This window comes from Triticum urartu, chromosome 4 (genome assembly GCF_003073215.2).
Source record: "Triticum urartu cultivar G1812 chromosome 4, Tu2.1, whole genome shotgun sequence".
Lineage (NCBI taxonomy): Eukaryota > Viridiplantae > Streptophyta > Magnoliopsida > Poales > Poaceae > Triticum > Triticum urartu.
In genome coordinates, this window is record NC_053025.1 from 184,125,394 (window position 1) to 184,134,105 (window position 8,712).

Consider the following 8,712-nt stretch of genomic DNA (forward strand, 5'->3'; position numbering starts at 1 on the left):
TTACGCTCACTTTTATCATTAGTTACCTTGCTGTTTTTATAATTTCAGATTACAAATACCTTTATCTACATCCATATTGCACTTGTATCACCATCTCTTCGCCGAACTAGTGCACCTATACAATTTACCATTGTATTGGGTGTGTTGGGGACACAAGAGACTCTTTGTTATTTGGTTGCAGGGTTGCTTGAGAGAGACCATCTTCATCCTACGCCTCCTACGGATTGATAAACCTTAGGTCATCCACTTGAGGGAAATTTGCTACTGTCCTACACCTATGCACTTGGAGGCCCAACAATCTACAAGAAGAAGGTTGTGTAGTAGACATCACGGTTCTATTCGAGCTGTGAGACTGAAGCACACGCATGGAGAATCCGCGCTACTGCTAATCCACACCCACCACCTCCTAGCGCCTAGCAAGACCTCGTCGCTCCTCTCAGAACGAACGTTTCAGCATGTGCTTAAACAGTCTTGGGAAAAGGCCATGCTTGTTGTCTTCCATGCGTCTCCGAGGAGAGGTTCTTCTATGGGACAATAACAGTCCACCGTGCTCCCTAGCCATGGTACGTTGACTCCTCGCTAGAGTTTCGACGTTGCCAGAGGTAGTCGGATTTTGTCCGATGCGCAGGTCCGTCATGGGTTTGATTATGTAGTACGTAGCTTATTCCATTTACATCCCGTAATTTCCGCTGCCCAGTCTGTTACTACTCCCGCTCGCGGTCGGGGCAATGAAATCGCCTATGTTCATACTCGGCCGGATACCACACCATCATCTTCTAGCACAACTCATCAGGCAGATGGAGGCTGGTCTCCCTAGACCACTTCTCAACATTGCGGATGCAGCCTCCGGAATGGCTGAGGCTTGACCAATACACTCTCGCATGATGCCTATCTGAAATCCGAGAAGATAGACAATTGCGCGACCCCGCAACACTTTCAATCGAAGAACCTTCCTGACAAATCAACGAATCAACGATCGCAGAGTTAGCATACTCATCGCAGATGGTTCCATCAACATACAAAGTTGCACATTCAGACGAAGAGGCAGTTAACGACAGAGGTGTGGCGCAGATTGGTCGTGGCTACGACGTATGTACACTACATGTTGAAGATGCCGTGCGCCATCATCAGGTCGCGTTTTCGCGGCTAGCACAAGACCCAGGGGCTTGTGTCCATCTTTTGACAACATACTACGGTTTACAGGCAGATTATCAAACGGCATGCCAAACCATCGATTGCAAAAGTCCCTAACGGTCACTCCACTAATTTTGCCGGTAATGTCTTTAAAACGATCAAAATAAGAAGCCATGGAACATCTACCACCAATCAATACCATTATAAACAAAAAACATCTCATATTCATTTAATATATACAATTACCCACTCCCATACCGATCCTACATAACTAACAAAATAAAAAAACAGAAATCCACAAACTAAAAAATTAAACAAAAAAAATTACAAAAAAAATACCACATTTCAGACAAATAACCATATAAACAAAATAAGAAGATAATACCCTACTCACACTACTACACTCAATGCAACCCCATTCAACTCAAATTCATATTTATGGAATCGGATTGTCTTTACCGCAGATGTAACAGGATCTTTCTGCAGCTGTATCGTTGGCATCATTGGGAACAACTATATCAGCAATTCCATGTTACAGAACAATAATGGTGCCTAAGTTGCTAATTCATGGTCACTACATGATCTACCAGATCGCTACCCAACAAATCACATCACTACTCAGAGTACTTCCATTGAGTCAATATAGTAAGGCACGTATCTCACCCTCTCGCCTTCTCTTTCATTGTTGTACTAGTAGTACACTTTGTAGTACTAGTAGGAGTACTTTTTACCTTGGAGGACGGCATATAGCTAGCTAGGCCCTTGAAGACTTGAACCCACTAGCTGCCACCATTTTTGTTTTTCCATGTCTTACTATCTCATCCATGTAGCCAAGAGTGGCTATATATATAATAAGCCGGTTATTTTACTTCCTCTATACCGGAGTAGTACTATTTGCTGCACAGTATTACTGACCGCCATATTTGAGCACAACATTATTATGCATGGACCTTGACTATGTACGTCACCATGTGTCCAGATCTGAGATGCCGCGTGTACCAGATGAACGGCGCCGAGTTCGACCCCCGTGATGCTACGTGGGTGCCGAGGAACACTCTTGGAGAGTACTCGCTTTTCATTGGGGACATCTACCCCATTGTGAAGCGGATGCCACCTTCCGTGCACGACACGGAAGGCCTGCCGTTCATGAAGCATGGTTGTTGTCTTCAGTGCGCACCGCCGGATGAACGACATGCTGGGACACGCTATCCCTGATTTATGCCGCTTCAGCTTGGATGAGTCTCCATCGTGTGGAACCGGACTAGAAAGCTGCGACAATGATTCCTGTTGCCCACCGCTATGGATCGTGCCATCCATGAAGAACACCTGGGACTGGAACCTGGAGGAGGACATGTAGCCCATCTATAACGTGTAAGTGGAGATACGGTAATTGTGAACAGTAGCGCTGTGAATATATGTAGACTAGTCGTGCACAAATTTATCACATGAATTGGAGATGAACTTGTGTGGCATACTGGCATTTGTCCTTTAGAATTTATTACTAGTAAATGTGTTATGTGTACGTGCAACTTGTGTGGTTGTTGCACGGGCTCCAACATGCTCATTGAGAAAAAAAGGTGGCACAACTTTGGATATAGGTGACGTGGCGGCATCATACAGTAGCATCGTTCGCTATAGTTGTAAGTACTCCTACTAGGACGACAACTCCTATAAAACCTTGCGCTTGGCTCTTTGCCTCTTCGGGAGGTTCAACAGTTCGTACTCGTGTGAACCTTGCACTTGGCTCTTCGCCTCTTCGGAAGGTCCAACAATGATGATACTACAGTATAATATGCTTCTGGCAATCTGACACCGATTGAACTGCTGCACGTCCACCGCGAGGGCGAGGGCGAGAGGGAGAGGGAGAGGGCGTTGTAGTCAAAACCCTCTCCTCGTCCTGCGAGCCACCGCGCCGTGGGCGAGGGAGAGGCGTAGTAAGCAAGCTTCTCCTCGTTCGGCGAGTTGACGGGACACATCAAAGCAGTACAATACTAGTCCTTTCCGGTTAATATGGCTTAATTTGAAACGAGAAAAATACACTGGCGGTCAACGTATGTAACAATACTCTTTACGGTCACTATATATAGTTTTGCGGTGATTATACGATCACTAGCTCATCGTAGAGCACCGTATTGCACCCTACTGACCGGCCACATAGTCGACGTGGCACTTTGTTGACTGGTTAAATTGTCACCTGGTTTCTGGGTCCCACCTGTCAGTTGGCAGAGCAAAGAAATCAGTTAAACAAAACTTTACGCAGGCGCGACAGGAGTCCAACCCTTGCGCGCGAACCACCCTGGCTATGTATGTGAGTGCATGCACGTGTCTCCCTCGGTCTTCCAACAAAGAGTGTACATCGCTAAAAACAAAGAGTGTACATCTACACTTACAAAAAAATACACATCCGTGACATTTTGGGCCGAACGATTTTTTCTGTCATACTTATGATACTTCTATGACGATAATTGTGACAAAACCCGGTATCATCATAGATGTGGTGGGCTCCTACTTCTATGACAAAAAAATCATGACAAAAAATGGGTTTTTTGTCCTGGGCGGGCCAGAGACACAGCTGCATGACATTCTTTGGGCCGTCCATGACGGAAAAAACCGTGGTAGAAGCGAGGGCGAGGAAAATATCGGGGTGTTCTCGGTTACGGTGGGTGGTTGGGGCCGAGCGATGCGCGTTTCTCTCATATAGCATGTGCGTGGGTGCAAGGCGTTGGGCTCTAACTGAACCAGAGTGAGGCATTAGGCTCTAACTGAACCCGAGCGATTGCACTGCAGGCTACGCGTTACTGAACCCGAGCGATCGATCGATGGCTGTTAACTGAACCCGATCGAGCGATTCCTTCGCTACTGCTGCTAACTGAAGCCGATCGATGCTGCCTCTGGATGAACAGTGAGCATTGCGGGGGGGTTTGGATGAACAGTTCCCGGTGGGGGTGGATGAACAGGACCCCGTGGTGTTGCCTCTGGATGAACAGGACCCCGATCGATCGAGCCGGTTGGGGCTGGATGAACAGGACCCCGTGGAGGGCTGGATGAACAGGACCACCCCGTGGAGGGCTGGATGAACAGTAGCCCATGGAGGGGTGGTTGAACAGGAGCCCGTGGAGAGGGCTGGTTGAACAGTAGCCGGTGGAGTAGTGCGCGGTGGAGGCTGGATGAACAGGAGCCCGTGGATGAATAGTCATAGCTGGAGGCTGGAGGAGGTCGACGATGGATGAACAGTAGCTCGTGGAGGCTGGAGGGGTCGACGGTGGAGATGAACAGTATCCTGTGGAGTCCCGTTTTGCGGTACGCCACACCCCTCCCGATGAACAGGACCCCCGTTTCGAACCTAGCGATGCATCACAAGTCAGTTTCCTTCGTTTTTGCGGTACGCCATACCCCTCCCGATCAACAGGACCCCCGTTTCGACTGTAGGAGGTTCCTTTCCTCCGTTTTGCGGTACGCCAGACCCCTCCTGATGAACAGGATCCTGTTTCGACCATGGCTGGTTGAACACAAGGTCGTTTCCTCCGTTCTACGGTACGCCAGGCGTCGTTTTCAATCGGTTGTTCCGTCCAAGCCTTCCCGATGAACATGATGACGCATTTCGTTCCCACCCAACCGGTTGGCTCCCCATGAACACGACGACGACGTTGTTTCTCCGTTCCGACCCAGCCATGTACACGAGCCCTGGCCGTACGTATGCGCGAGTAGGCGTTCGAGACCCTGCCCGTATGTACGTACATGGCCGTATTTTCTTTCTTGCACACTGGCCGCTGTACGTACATGTACATGCTACGTGCGCGCCTCTCCTACGACACGTGCGCGCATCTACATCGACCAGTATGTCTGTACACGTTCGCGACCAGAATGATAACGCTACGTACGCTTCGACAGGTGGGTCCCGACTGTCAGGCACTTCCTTGCCTGCGAAGATGTAGCTGGTGGGTCCCAGCAGTCAGGGGGCGAATCAGTTTTTTCGTACGCACTTCCTTGCGTGTGAATATGTAGCTGGTGGGTCCCAGCAGTCAGGGGGAACGTTTTTTTTTCGTGAAATACGATGGCCCGTCTGGTTGGTCCCTGCTGTCAGGTGGAGGAATAATAATTTTGCGCGTAATAAGGAGGCACTTCCTTGCGACCGCGGTGGACCCAGCTGTCAGCCTCTCCGCGTACAGTCCACGTCCGATGGAAGTCGTTCCTTGACCACGTTGACCACGCCGCGCCGAGAGCACCAGGGCGGTGGACGACGGCGAGCGGCGAGGCCTAGTAAGGGGACGACGCGGAGACGGGGAAGACGCGGTAGTGGAAGCCCACGCGGAGAGGAGTACGAGGATTCACTGGTTTGGCTGTGGTGTGAGGCTGCCGTCACCGCAGGGCCTGGCCAGCAGTGGGAATAGTAGGGGGCGGTGAGGCCTCCGCGGCAGCACAGCCGGCCACGGGAGGCAGGAGCATGCGGCACGATCGGCGCTGCTTTGGAGGCTGGAGCAAGAATAACGGAGGTTGAAGAAGCACTATGGTCGTTGGATGGACATCGTACGGTCATTGGAGCTAGAATCGTTCATATTGACTAAGTTTACAAAGCCCTCCGTCCGCGTCAGTAGGCCCACAAGTCAGCCTCCAACTACGGTGGGTCCTAGCTAGCAGGGGGAGTATTCATTTTTTGTGCGTAATAAGGAGGCACTTCCTTGCGTGTGAAGATATAGCTGGTGGGTCCGACTTGTCAGCGGGAGGAACATTTTTTCGCAAAATACAGAGGCCCTTCTGGTGGATCCCAGCTGTCAGGTGGAGGAATCATTATTTTGCGTGTAATAAGGAGGCATTTCCTTGCATGCGGCCGTGGACCCAGCTGTCAGCCTCCCAACGTACAGTCCACTTCCGATGGATGTCATTTGTTGACACGTTGACCACGCCGCGCCAGAGCACCAGGGCGGTGGACGACGGCAGCAGAGGCCTAGGAAGGGGAGACGCGGAGCGGAAGACGCGGCAGTTGAAGCCCACGCGAGAGCAGTACGAGGGTTTACTGGTCGGCTGCGGTGTGACGCTGTCGTCGCCACAGAATAATAGGGGGTTTGGGTGAGTGGAGGGATGGCCTGGCCAGCGGTGGGAGTAGTAGGGGGCGGTGAGGCCTCCGCGGCAGCACAGCCGGCCAGGAGGCAGGAGCAGGCGGCACGACCGGCGCTGCTTTGGGCGGCTGGAGCAAGAAGACCAGAGGTTGAAGAAGCACTACGGCCGTTGGATGGACATCGTACGGTCACTGCAGCTAGAATCGTTCATATTGACTAAGTTGACAAAGCCCTTGGTACGCGTCAACTTAGTAGGCCCACAGGTCAGCTTCCGAAACGGTGCGCCCCAAATGTCAGGGGGAGGAATTATTTTTTGGGCGGGTGAAGCTAGAATATCCCAGATTGAAGAAGAAGTATAGCATCCGTTGGATGGACATTCAACGGCCGCTGCTGCTAGAACCGTGGGTTGACTATAATAAGTTGACAAAGCCTTGCATACGCGTCAACTTATTTTTTTAGGTGACGCGTCAACTTAGTAGGCCCACAAGTGTGTGGCAGAGAACTTATAGCCCGTTTGCGATTTGTAAGAATGTACATCCCATTTTTGAATTCTAATGGAATTTACTACCGCCCATTTACAGTTTGTTAAAAGTACAGCCCATTTTATAGCTAGGAAAATGATTAATAATTTCAACCGACCGTTCAAGACAGAATTCAATAAAATTTCCCACATTTTGATGGGATCCGAAATATTTTTATACCGAAATTTCTAGTCAGATTAAATATAAATTTGTATTATGTAAAAATCTAACAAAGCATTGCGCGCGCAACAATTAAAAATTAAGATTTTCAAAATCCATAAATAATATTTTATAAACTAATTTCGTGCTTGGTGCATTTTTTATAGTTACTGCCCAGTTTTTATAATTACATCCCATTTATTATTTTTTAAAGCCCATTTTCCTGTTAAGCCTAATGCATCCCTCCTAGGAAAGATTTGCAGCCCAGCGGGGCGAAGAATAACAAGTTGACCTTGCCTGGGTATTCCTCAAAAAATGTATAGCTGGGCTAGCCATTTTCATCTTGAAAAAAAATTAATATCTGGGCTGGATATCTGTCCTGGGCTAGACGGGCCATAGCCCGCCCAGTTAATACCCTGCTCTCCTCTGAACAACAACGAAACATCGCCAAGAAAAACTCTGCAGTGCTCACGCCTCAAAAACACAAATACTACTCGAGCTGCTTGGTCCCAGTTGTCAGTCACACCTTGTGCAATTCTCTCGTTTATATTGACTACTTAGGTTGACAATGGTGTGGGACTGTGATGTCAGGAAACCAGGAGGAAGCAAAAAATATATAGTTGTACATAATAAGGAGGCACTTGCGTACGTACGGCTATGGCCCTAGTGGGTCCCTACTGTCATCCAGTCAAAATAAAGTCATCTCCTGACTCCTCATGTTCAATGACCATGTTAACAATGCTCGGCGCCACAACGAGCGCAACAACTAGAAGGACGACGGAGAGGGCCTCGCAGGCCCTACGGATGGTCTGATACAGCGCCCACTGCTCATTCAGGAAGCCAGGATCATCGGACACCTATGAGCAACTTTGAGAGATTGAGACGGCATGAAACGGTAAGGCCACGCTTGGGAGCTCTGGTTTATTTCACACTTGTATTAAGATACAAGTGTAGTTTACTCGTCATCAGAAACAACGGTAAAATACAGGCGTAATGAAACCAAGGGCCCGAGGTCTGTAAGTAAAACCGGTGGGTTATGCGTGTAATTTGAGAGACCGGTTTATATTTTACTAGTCGAAATCGCCAACCAAGCGCTTCGCCAGAGGCCATCTGCTTTTATTTACAAGCGTTAGTTTTACAAGCGGTTTTGGTTGGAAAACGACGATCCAATCACGGCCTAAGATGATGAGTTGGTCGGAAGATCATATGGTTTCACGTCTAACCTACCCGACTTGTCGTATAGGCTATGAATGAAACATAAGACGATGAACTTCTTAAGCACGGAAACAACAGAAGAGGATGATCTTCTTAACAAGCAAATCACTGGCATTAGATCGACATGCAAAACAATACGAAGCATTATTCTCAGGAGGCACGGTGAACAGCTCGTGATGCCGCATGCCACAACATTCCAAGCTCAACTTTGCAATCAAACACAAGGCCTGGCATTACATAGACAATATTCAGAACAAACTCTTAAAATATCTTACATAAGTCAACATTCATGTGACTATGCATTCTTCAGCAGAGTAAATATTTACTTCTGAACTGAAGACAGGAATAGGAAAAAATGATCGACGTTTCTACAGCAAAGGGCGTCCCACTCAAAAATATCAAATGCATGTCTTCTGGCTAACATCAATGAGCAAAAATTGACAAGGTTTTCCAATTCCAATATATTAAACTAATGTCAACTTTGACAAGCTTTTCCCATTCAAAATATGTAATGCCTATGATTGTGGAACGGGCAGGGTTTGTCATCAGTTTGTCATCTGATAGTCCGGTGGCTCAAGGTGACGACAAATGATTAGAGAACCATTCGATGTATTGTGCATTGATGA